This window comes from Belonocnema kinseyi, chromosome 10 (assembly GCF_010883055.1).
Source record: "Belonocnema kinseyi isolate 2016_QV_RU_SX_M_011 chromosome 10, B_treatae_v1, whole genome shotgun sequence".
NCBI lineage: Eukaryota > Metazoa > Arthropoda > Insecta > Hymenoptera > Cynipidae > Belonocnema > Belonocnema kinseyi.
Genome location: NC_046666.1, coordinates 99986263 through 99999285, shown reverse-complemented (window position 1 = coordinate 99999285; position 13023 = coordinate 99986263). Strand labels below are relative to the sequence as shown.

The 13023-nt window shown below is 37.2% G+C and overlaps 2 pseudogenes; both read right to left on the bottom strand.

The window, feature by feature from the left end:
• Positions 1-11596, bottom strand: part of LOC117181291 — a 90376-nt pseudogene extending 78780 nt beyond the window's left edge.
• Positions 11597-11642: 46 nt separating this feature from the next.
• The window catches only part of LOC117181290, a 34659-nt pseudogene continuing 33278 nt past the window's right edge, over positions 11643-13023 (bottom strand).

Below are 13023 nucleotides of genomic sequence, written 5' to 3'. Positions count from 1 at the left end.
ACGGCGGGGGGAGGCATTTTTCTTTTTGCATATTTCATACAAAAATGATGCACATAAATGTAGTTTATTTTCTTCTTGTACATTTTTGAAAGTTTCAGACCGATATTTAATTTACAAAAAAAGTTCTTACATTTAAAAATGAAATGAGATTACTTTTCCTTTGCTCTCATTGTCGCAATGAATAGTCACTCCCTAATCATAATGAAGTACTGAGGGAACATTTTTTTATTCGGTGTTTATGCGTGGACCGCGTGGACCCCGCATAACCGCATTACAGGTGTATGATCAAAGATATGTTTGGTACGCTCATGGACATAAAAAACACGGGACTAGGCATGCCATCCTAACTTAGGCTAGCGGGGTTGAATCCACGGGAAGGGGGAGAATTCCATGAGTGGGGAGAGCCGCCATCTTACGATGTGCCATTTGATTATGCGCAGGAGCATTTTCGCTGACAAACTGTGCATGAAAATATAAACATGTGGGCGCTGCCATGTTTGTCGCGGGACATCAAAAGGTGGCGGACCTCCCCCCTCATTGCATCACCCCCGCAATGGCATGCCTAGTCCCTTGTTTCCTATGTCCATGGGTACGATAAGCCACCTTATAGAGCTTCGCCTAGTGGCCGCCAGACGTCGCATTTTCGTGCCCATCGGGAATACTGACTGCTGCCGATAAAGTTGACAGCTGCTCCCTGTTTCACAAGTGCAGGTTCATATTTAGTGGAATTTTTTTTTACAAATTTGTTGCTAAATGGAGTACATAAACGTAATTTACCGTCGGCTCTTGTCTTTTCTGAAGTTTCAGGCCGAGATTTGCATTCTACAAAAAGTTCTTAGATTCAAAAAATTTCAAGGTGAGAAATAAAATCTGTCAAAAAATAGTGCTTCTTCCAAAGTTTTAGTCTAATATTTTATATACAAAAAAGTTCTTAGATTCAAAAAAGAAAAATCCATTGAATGAATAAATTGAGGTCGGTAATACAGGTATTTCGCTGTGTCACATGCCCTAAAATTACCAGACAACTGCCTAGTAAATATTTCTGGTTAACCTTACCAGAACTTCTGGTTACGTTTACCCGAATTTCTGGTAACATTAACCATAAAATTGTTAACCAGAAACTTCTGATACTTTTAACCAGAATTGATAGTAAGGGCATATTTAACACTCTATTCTAGTTGAATTAACCAGAATTCTGGTTGAATCGATCGGAATTTTTTTTTAGTGTACAGTTAAACTTTTATACTGTTGCAACAATAGCATCGGACGCATCCGTGACACAAGGCCCAAACGAAAAAGCGTCCGCCAATGATAATCGCGCTCCATGAAAAAGGCCCGCGAATCATAGAGCCAGTAGGGGGGTGGTTAATGGATTTTCAGTTTGTACGGGACCGAACGCGCGCTCTAGCGTGCGGATATGATGCGTACGTTTCACTTTCTGATCCCTGCTTAAAATGACGAATAGAACCTAGATAAGAACCGGATGGAAGTTGGTTCTTGCCTGACGCTATTGAAATTGGACCCGGGCTTTGTCCCCGGTTTATACCCGATCCTTCATCGGATTCTATCTGGATTGATATTTATATCGCCGGCTTCTATATGGCTCTCATCCGGGACCTTCAAGGTTTGTATCCGGTTCTATCTGGGATCAGATAACTACCGGATTTCTACATGGGTATTATACACGGAAAAAAATATCCATTAAATTTGATAGAACTAATCCTATAGTAGAGGATACGATGGGTAGTTTAATAAAACTTAAAATCGTCTTTGTTTTACATTGCAGGTTACGAAAAACGTAAAATAGTTTTATAAAATCTAAAATTCTAGCTTAAATGCAGTCTATATTAAAGAAGTCTTGAAACTATAGAGAACAATTCTATAAAATGATAACCGATTTATCGCCGCAAAGAAATAATCTTTTGTATTATTATATTATTACTATTATACTCTAATATTTGTTCACACTTTTAAGTACACTATTATTTACTATTATACAATCACTACACTATTTATAATCGCACGCTATGAACATTTTTATTCGCCGCGGGTTCGAACCCTGTAGGTTACGCATTCCTAACGTCTAAAGCCTATCGTCTAACCTCGCTTAAAGTATGAAAAACAAAATCTGAAATATACGTTACAGCTGCGCTGGGCCGCCTGCAAATTTTTGTAACCCATGCTATAAAAAATATCGTTACGCTTATAGTAATATATGTATGAACATTTTAGATTTTAGAAATATTACAAATTATTATTGAATATTTTGTGTAATTAAACAAGATTTTAACTAAATTCAAAAATATTTCAAGATATTTTAAAAGATTTTAAAAAAATCAATATATATTTTGAAAAATGTAATAGATTTCAAAGGATTTCTACGAATTTCCGAAGATTTCAACAGATGTAACAGACTTTGAAGAGTTTAAGAACATTATTTATATTTTAAAATTACTTTAAAATCTTAAAACTCATTTAAATTCTAACTACATTAAAAATATCTTAAACTTTTCTAAATATTTCGAAATCTCTTGGAATTCGATCATAAATAAAATTTTGTTTTAATCAAATAACTCCTGTTAAATTTCTTGGAATTCCTGAAAATTTCTTTAAATACATAAAATTATTTTAAAATTACATGAAAATCCTTAACTCTTTTGAATTAAATGACTTTGAAATTCATGAAAATCCTTTTAAACACTTGTAAATATTTTGTACACCAAACTGTCGCTTTCAGTGAAGATTCGGGGGTTGCCTTCAAATCGCCTTGGACTGATTTCGGTAGGACAGAAACGTAAACCGTGAGGGCCGGCTGACTCGCTTCCAATTGTAATATATATATTTACATATGAGGTCGCAAACGCTCTTGCCCTACTCCCCTAAGAAACTGCGTGAGCAACCAGTTCTAGGAAGGCTGAGAACGGGGTGACTGAAAACGAGAGTTTGCTGCAATTTAAAATCTTTAAAAACTTGTAGGGCGTAAAAGGAAAGCTAGGAATATGTCAGAATATTTATTAATATTCAGGGATATTTTGAAATATTTTGGAATATCTAAAATATTTGAGATTATAAAGAATATCAAGAATACCAGGAATATCGAGGAATATTCAAAGAATACGAGTATGGAAATATTTAGTGAATGTATCAGGAATATTGGAGTGATCGACGATTATATCAGGAACGCAAAAATATGTACCCCTTTGTTATCGTTTCCTATTGGAAACCTATCCGGATTATATGTGGTTCAGCCTAGAATTTAAAAAATTGATTTATCTTTAGTGATAATTTTATAGAAATATGTACAATATTTCGATGATAAATAATATCAACTAATAAGAGAAGCAACATGAAAATATTATTAAGAAATTGGTCATTGATCTACTTTAGTAAAAAATTCTATTTAATATTAGTTGTATATCACTATTTGTTTTAATACACTGTTTCCGACTTTTCACTAAATTTTTAGTCACATATGATTAATAATAAGGAGAATTTTTTGACTAAATTCAATTATTATATGAAAAACAGGTATTTCAAAATGGAGGTGCAAAAATAATATTAACCATTTGGTTCCCACATATACGAGAAAAAAAAATTAATCACGAAACTTGCGCTTCTGAAAGTTGACTATCGCAATATGGCAACATCGCGGGGCGCGATCAATGTAGATCTCAGTCAGCCGTTGATTCATGTCGCCGGCGACATGTCCACAATGTTGCTAAATTTCAACTCAGTCAATCATACGAGTGTAGGTATTACAACTGCGTAGACAACTGATCTCGGCAGTAGCGATGGTACCTCCTTAAAGAGGCCGGATAGGAACCGGTTAAAAAGTATATCCTCATTTTAACTTCTGGTTCCATTTGCCAGATATGAACCGGGTAGAACTAGGTAGCCGTTACACTTTCACAAAATAATTTACAAGTGTCCATATGCCTAAAAGAGACAGAATAGGAACCGGGTAGAAAATTATAAATCCTTGTTTTAATTTCTGGCCAGGTAAGAACCGGGTAGCAGATGCACTTGCACTTAATAATTCAAAAGTGGCCAGGTACCTTAGAGAGACCGGATAAGAACCGGGTAAAAAAGTATATCCTTATTTTAATTTCTGCTTCCATTTGCCAAATAGGAACCGGGTAGAATCAGATTTCCGGTACACTTTCACTTAATAATTTACAAGCGAATATGTTCTTTAAAGAAGCCGGATAGGAACCGGGTAGAACAGTATAACCTATTTTAATTTCTGGTTCCATATGCCAGATAGGAACCGGGTAGCACCAGGTAGCCGGTTCACAAGCGTCAATTGCCATACAGAGACCGGATAGGATGCGGGTAAAATTCTAATTTTATATAATTATTATTTTCATTTTGTTTCCATTGACCAGATGAAAACCGGGGTGGCGCGGGTAGAATATTTAAACAACTTATTTTTTATTATCATTTCCCGCATAAGAACCGAATAGCCTCAGATAGATCTCACAAAATTAAATTAAAGATTAAATAAAAACCGTATACAACCAGGTAAGGACCGAAAGTATATGTAACCGATTCATTTCCGGTTTTAATTGGGTTTCAACCTGTCATTTTAAGCAGGGATATATTACATCTTTTTCGAATAAGATTAAATTATATAATTAAAAACTTGTCATAAGGACAACCGCAGGATTTCGCCGGGATAACAAACATGGTTCGCTTCTCGAAGTCAAGAAGAACCATGTCAGGCCTCAAGTGAGCAACGGAAACAATTGTCGAGAATATAAAGTTCCAGTATATACGGTACTTCCCATTCTCGACAATTGACTCGATTTCCCTAGGAGCATTTAGAGGAGCGATATTAAGGATCATGCCGCAAGAGTGACAGAGATGGTAATAAAGCACTCTTACTGCCACATTGTGCCTTTGAATGTAGGTCGTTCCCGCGTGAGTTGGACAACTAGATAGTATGTGAGCTAAATGCTCGGGGTGTGCATGGCGCGCCCTGCAGCTCTCATCAGGAACGTCTTGCCTCAAAATGTGGCGAGGATATGTTAAGGTAGAAATAACACCATCTTGGCATGCAAAAATGAAACCCTCCGTACCAGAATTCAATCTGGGCGATATAAGGAAAGCAAACGTTAGCTCACAATACATTGACTGGTCCTTCACATTTCTGTGGAAGATACCGTGCATCCTCTTATTGAGGAGCTGTTCACGAAAGTTTTTCTCTTGTGCTTTCTTAATCTGGGCTTTCAGGAGTGAGTACTCGAGATAGATAAGATTTGATGCATTTTGCTCACCCCTAATACTGAAGTCAAGTCCGAGTGTTTCAGCAGCCACCTTCGCTGCTTTGTACAGAAACGCTCCTTTGCCCACTTCTTCGTGATTCTTGACCATTTTAAGAAGAGTGTCTCTTCCATTTGCAACTCCATGCTTTCTTGTCCCGATAGCAAGGGATCTGAGCTCGTTCTTCGTCCATGGAACTACTCCAAATGAATAGAGTACTACCGGTACGGCAAGCATGTTCGTTGCAGATACTTTGTTCCTCTCCGACAGTTCGGAAGACCAAATCTGTCGGATGAGACGTTTATATCTGCTTCGGAGAGTATCCTTTATAGATGTCACATCCTGAATGCGGCTCTGTCCCACGCCAAGGTATGTATAAGTCTCTCCAGAGCAAAGGTGTCGTATAGCGCTTTTATCAACGAGCTCAGGATCTTCAGGGATTCCATTACGTTTTCCTCGCTTCAAATAAACCTTGGTGCATTTGTCTAACCCAAATTCCATTCCAATTTTCTTAGTATATCGTTCGACAATCCCTAGAGCTAGATGTAGTTGCTCTTTGTTTTTAGCATACATCTTAAGATCGTCCATGTAAAATACATGAGTGACCTTGTACTTTCGATCTGAAAGTTTGCTGCACAAGTACCCGTCGGAATGGCGAAGCCATTCCGCATCAATCTCTCTATGCACCTAACTATTTGCGGATGAACCTTTAAGATTTGCAAATGACAGATGAGAAGTCTATGGGAGGTCGAATCGAAAGCTTTCCGATAATCAATCCAGGCCATCGATAGATCACGCTGGTAGAATGCTGCATTTTTGCAGACACATCTATCGATGAGCAGGTTCTCCCGACATCCGGCTACGCCTTTCTTTGAGCCTCGTTGTTCATACATTTCTTGCCACACAGGTTCGATTGCCCGAACAATCCTATTATTTAGGATAGCTGTGAACATCTTATAAAGTGTGTTCAGACAAGTTATTGGCCTGTAATTCTTCGGGTCAGCTAAGTTGCCTATTTTCAGCAAGAGTATTGTGCGTTCTTCCTCCAACCACTTCGGAATCGGCTCTTCCGACTTCAAATATGTGGTGAAAATACGGGCCAAATGCTGATGGGTTGAAAAAAACTTCTTCCACCAGAAGGTTTTGATACAATCTGGTCCCGGTGCGGAATAGTTCTTCATCCCTCTTATAACTTTTTTCACCTTCTCGGTAGTGATGGGTGGGCATTCTTTATCGGGTTTTATGAGGGCAACACACAACTCCTTAAAGCTATTCATATTTTCTGAGTCTTCGTCCAGTCTATGCTGCACTTCGTAGACTTCTCTTCAAAATATTTCGACCTCCTCTGGTTTGGTTGGGTGTTCGACAGTAACTGTAGGGTCTTGGAAGATTCGAGATGGGTCAGAGAGAAACTGTTGATTTTCTCTGACCCACCTCTCCCTCCGCTCTAGACTTCTCTTAGCGTCAGATAGTACCCGTATTCTCTGAACAATATGCTGCCTGATGGTCAGCAGCTTTAACTTGTTAAGTGTGTAATAACGGATCCGGAGTTCGCGCGCGAACTTTCGAACCTTGGCGGTAAAATTCCTGCCAGATGTAATGTATTCAATCACACACTGAATGCGGGACGCGTACTGTCTTGCGCAGCCTATCTTTATGGCAAGTTGATGCATTCGTATTTTGGTCTTATGATCAAACGTTGATTTTGTTTTACGGTTCGCATCGGCTAAAGCTCTTGTTGCATTATACACACAATACTTGATAGCCTAGAGGTCAGATTCTCCGGGAAAATGTCCACGAAGCTCGTCATCCATTTCAGCCAGATCTTTAGGCTTGAGAGAAACCTTGGTGTTGATGTTTGCCCGAGTCGTAAGCATGCCTCTTCCTCTATTGGATGCCTGCCCGCGGTTCGTCTTAGTGTCGCCTCTCTTTCTCTGTTGCCGGCTGGTTCTAGCTGTGGTAGAGTAGGCGTTCCGCTTACATAGCCCCTTTTTCGGAGTAGTTCAGCATTGTTTCGCAGACGTTGCTGCGAAAAGTGCGATAGCTCCGGGTGTTTCTCGCACCACAGAGCATGCAGCCGTGCCATGTAACCCCGTTCAGGGGCCACACTCGCATCGTAGCACTCTAGAAAGTTGTGATTCAGTCGCTCCGTCCACTCAAAGGTCGCGAGATCCCGCCGATCCATCGCATTGAATCCATTTTCATTGGCTCCCCCAGCTCTAGATTGGTCGGCATTGTTGGCTGACCCATTGTCGGGAGCCCTGCGCGTTCTGTTGTTTTGAACCGCACTTACTACAACTATGTTTGGTGTTGTCATTGTTGTTCCCAGGAGAAGCTAGGGAAAGGGGTTCGTCCATTCTTGTAGAGCCCCGCATGCAGGGATAAGGCTGCGTACTCTGAGAGGTCGCCCGTTCTAGACACTGTTCTAGACACCTCACCCAGGTGCCATTCAGCTTTCGGCACGGTTTTCACACCTCCGCTTGGGGGTTAATTCCTTCGGGACCACCTATATATATATATATATATAATAGGGATATTCTGCATGGCGTTACTTAGCTTACAGGAAACGTTAAACTCACGTGATGACGTTTCTGCGCATGATCTGTGTATCCTAAGAAACATAATGTAAAATCTCCTTATTATTATTTCTTCCTCTTTTTTTTTGGAGTCTAAAAAGATTTTATTCGTCGAGTATCGAAGAATGTGTAAAAATATAATAAAGAAATGCGTGTACCGAATTCCTCATTTGTCAGTCATTTACTTCATGATGAATTGGAATATGTTGTAGCAGAGTTTTAAAATACGTTTGATGAAGCGCGCGATTAGATTTTTTGTTGATTATAATAAGATTATAAATATCGAAATATTGAAATATTTTTTTAAATCTTCAAAAATGTTATAAGGCAGAAATGCGTAGACTGAATTCAATATTGGTTAGACATATACTTGTCACGGAATTTCAATATTTCACAACATCATTTGAGAACACTTGCGCGATTCGGATTGTATCATACTGATTACTGATACATGGGAATGATAATGTTCATAGTGTTTATATTGTTACATATACTATTTTAATAACATAGCAGAATGAATAAGACAGTAATAAAATTTATATCTTAAAGTTCTTTATTTGGGAAAATGTGGAATTTTACACATACAATTCCGTATATACATAATTCCTCATGACATTATTTTCTCGTTGATTTCCCATGATAATTCTTAACGATTTCCAAAATAGGAGTCTAGAAAACGCAACGTGCAGTTGCCCGTGATCAACTAAATTTTTTTGAAGACCAATTTCTATGTAATCAAACGTTTGACCTTGACTTTTATTAATAGTCATTGTGAACGCTAACCTTATCAGAAATTGTCAACGCTTGAAGGTGAAAGGATAAGCGTCTTCACAGAATAGTGTAGTACGATGAATAAAAACGATATCTTTTGATTTATCGCCAGTTTGGATTCGACATCGTAGGAGCTTATTTGCAAGTTCTAATATCTGTAATCGGGTTCCATTGCATAGGCCTTCGTAATGCCGAGATTACGAATCAACATAACAACGCAACTGTTTCTCAATCGTAATGTATAGGGGGGAAGATGAGGTAGGTTCAATGTGTTAAAGTATTCTAGCAAGATTGCATTAGTAATATCTCCGTTATCACAATTTTCTACACTATCAACATTGATATAAATTCTTTCGGTGGTCTTCCCTGGCAGACCGAAGGAACCGAATGGAGCCTCTACAGAGTACCCGTAAAAACCCCATTGGGTCCCCATTCAGTTCCTTTTTTAAAAACTTGAAAAAACAGCAAAATCAACTTTTAAATGGTGGAAATTTGGATTCTAGGTTAAAATTCCCTACAGAAGGTCACGGAATAATCGCAATAGTTTTTTTTACAATGGTAAAAAGTTTAAAAAAATATAAGACGTATAACGCCTGTTAACTGTTACTTACAGGCGATGCGTTTGAAGTGTAGCAGTCAACAGGCGTTATCCGTCTTATATTTTTTTAAGCTTTTTACCGTTGCAAAAAAACTATTGCGATTATTCCGTGATCTTCTATAGGGAATTTTAACGTAGAATCCGAATTTCATCAATTTAAAAGTTGATTTTGCTGTTTTTTGAGTTCTTTATAAAGAAACCGAATGGGGACCCAATAGGGTCTTCATGAGAAGGAAGGGTCGGTGGATTCAATGTGTTCATGTATTCTGGAAGAATTTCATAATTTATATCTCCATTATCACAATTTTCCACACTATCTACACTTGTATAAATTCTCTCTGTGGTTTTGTCCAATAGCTCCACGACTCTGTAATTTATTTCTTCAACATCAACATTTCGTGCTGACAATATAACTGTCTTTGCTAGATTTCCAAATCTTCGATTATAATAAGTTTACTAAAAATTTTCTGTACCTTATCTTCGGTTCTAGTAGCTGCGCATTTTTCTGGGGCTATTAAGTAATTCTCATTGTCATTTAAAGTTTTATCTGCAGAGACAATCAATACTTTTCGAATTCTGCTTCTTGTGGTAAAATACTCATATTTGCTGTTCGTGAAAATACAGAGACATGTTTTCAAAGTGAACTGAATTTAATGGATAAATTTACTAATTCGCCGCGAGTTGCATGAGTTTTCACAGGTAGTATTTGCCTAAAATCCCCGCCAAGAATTATAATTTTTCCACCAAGTGGTGAATCAATATTCATGAAGTCACGCAATGTTCGTTCTACTAATTCCTAAGCATACATTGGCGCCATTGGAGCATCGTCCCAAATAAAAGTATCTACTTTTTGTAAGTATTGAGCATATTTAGATTGAGTTTTTATACGGGAGACGTAATCAGAAAATAAAGGAACCGGCATACTGAAAGTTTTATGTACAGTCTTTCCTTATGGAATAAGCCAAGTAATAATTACTTGGTTTATTGACAATTTTGTAAAAATAAATATACATGTGGGCCTTGAACCATGTTTTTCATAACAATCGTATGTACCCTGGCGGACCGAAGGAACCTAATGGAACCTCTACAAAGTACCCGTAAAGAGCCCATTGGTTCCCCATTCGGTTCCTTCTTACAAAAAAAAAACAGCAAAATCAACTTTTAAATTGTTAAAATTCGGATTCTACGTTAAAATTCCCTATAGGAGGTTACGGAATAATCGCAATAGTTTTTTTTGCAACGGTAAAAAGTTTAACAAATTATAAGACGTATAATGCCTTTTGACTGCTACACTTCAAACGCATTATCTGCAAGTAGCAGTCAACAGGCGCTATACGTCTTATATTTTTTTAAACTTTTTACCATTGCAAAAAAAAACTATTTCGATTATTCCGGGACTTTCTATATGGAATTTTAACCTAGAATCCGAATTTCAACAATTTATAGGTTAATCTTGCTGTTTTTTTTTAGTTTTTTAAAAAAGGAACCGAATTTAAAAATTTAAAGTTAGTAATAAATGTACATGAGGCAATCCACGCTTCTGATATTCAATGAAATATACGTAAGCAAGTATTTCACCAAATAATGTGTCCTCCACAATGGTACGAATTACTGCATTTTTTTAGATTGGAAACGCGTGAAACAATTTCTGGTCTGTGAAATGTTGTTTGACCTTTTAATACATTTTCTTGTATTTCACGCCAGTTTGGATTACATGTCATTGTTATGAATAGATCTGGGTTACCAAATTTTCTTACAATTGCCATTGCATCATGATAATGCTGTAACATATTACGTGGAGATCCTGTAAATGAAGATGGAAGAATGACCATTTTCCCTAAATAGCTGTTTGTTTCATCGGCTCTTTTATGTAAATGATCAACTAACCCCCGATAAGTATCAAATATAATATTTTTTTATTGTATCTACAGTAAATCCTTCTGTCTTTTTGAATTTTTACATAAATATCAACAATCCATTGTTGAAATAACCTTCCTCCCATCAAGAAGACCTTGCTATCTCGAGTTGCCATCCTATATTTGATATATGCTGCTCGTGAAACTCGCTTATTACATTTATTGACACAGTTTATATTCTTATTCCAACCTTTTGTACCATGTAGATAAAAGAATGGATAAAACCAGGGTTGAACATTAGCATCCATAGAACTGAGATATTGAAGACTTTTATTTTGTTTATTATATATCGTTGCGTAAGATTCTGGAATATCATCATCAGCAGTTGTAAAAATAGCAGCAAGTTTGTTTACCTTTTGGAAATTGTACCGCCTTTGATATGTTCCAGGTTTTATTGAAAATAACAATTGCATTTCCGGTTCACTTTCTCTATCTGCATTTATCATTGAGTGTTGTAGCTCTTCGTGTGTCATTCTATAAGACTGAGCAAATATATTGCACTTTCGAAGAGCATTATCAAGAGCGCCAAGAATTTCTGCAATCAACGTAGAAATCTGATTACATCTAATATTTGTAGCTTCATTTTGATCAACAATGAAGTGTTGTCCATAAGAATAACTTTCATCTGTGGAAGGATACAAAGATGCATTAATTTGATAATATACTTGGCCGTGTATTTTAAAACAAAATGGTCCAGGACTTCTGTTATTGAAGTTGACTGAATTGGCATTGGTAGATGCAAAAGTAAAAGAATTATTATAGCATCGAATACGCTCAAGAAAATGTTTGCACTTTTTATGTTTACCGTTGAATAAGTCATGTACAATTTTCGGCGGATCAGGTAAAATATCATGGGCGACTTCCCCGTGACTGCAACAATCACTAAATGAATTTCTCGTGTGAGCTACTTTTTCATCAGCAAAGTGATAAGCGTTACAATAAAGGCACAATATGTTCATGGGCCCAATAAAATGTTCTTCGACATCTTGAGTCTTAATATTTTGGTTCTTTTTAGTGGAAGCTGTAATAGGAAATCGGTTTGATGAACTGAAGTTATTTCGATCATTGTTTTCAATGTTAATTGAACCCGATAATTTAATATTAGGATCGGTTCGACAAATGCTTTTAATTGTTTGCATATTGTTTGTATTAGTGGCACTTGATGATGTTAAGGGAATAGGCGTATCAAGTTCAAGGACCGAATGATGAGTGTTAGGATTTTTGCATGTTGGTGAAAATCCGGTTGGTGCAGGTTGCTCAAGTACAGAATCATAAATTTGATGATTTTTTGTTGTTTGAAAGATGATGTATAAAGCTATTAGTTTTGCACCGATTTTTTTAACGGTATTTTCGTATCCAAGTTAAAGGACCCCGCACTAAATGTATGGGAAAATGGCTTTCGGTGGATTTAGCTGAAACTTTGTAATTTTTAAGGTTATAACTGCCGGATGAAATATGCGTAAAAAAATCCAAAAAAATGCACAGTTTTAGCGCTATGCGGCGCTAAGCGCTCAAGATCAGTGAATAAAACGAATTACTACAGCTTTTGTTACAAAATCGATGTGAACATAGAAATCACGGTTCAGATCGTGGTCTGTCATATTTTCGCCTACACCGTTGACTCATATAGCGCGCTTCTCAAAACGATCAAACGCTAAGCGCCCAAAATTTTAACTTGACTAATTAATCACTTGTTTAAAGGTAGAAATGGTACCAAAAATAACATTAGTAACTAGTGCGCACATACCGATAATAACATTCTACCCATCGCAAGAGGGTTGAACGTTAAGCGCTCAAGATCATCAAATAAAACCAATCCTAGTAACTTTAGGGACAAAAGCGATGTCACTATAAGAATCACGCATCAGAAAGTAGTCAGTAATATGTTTAGCCAAACCAA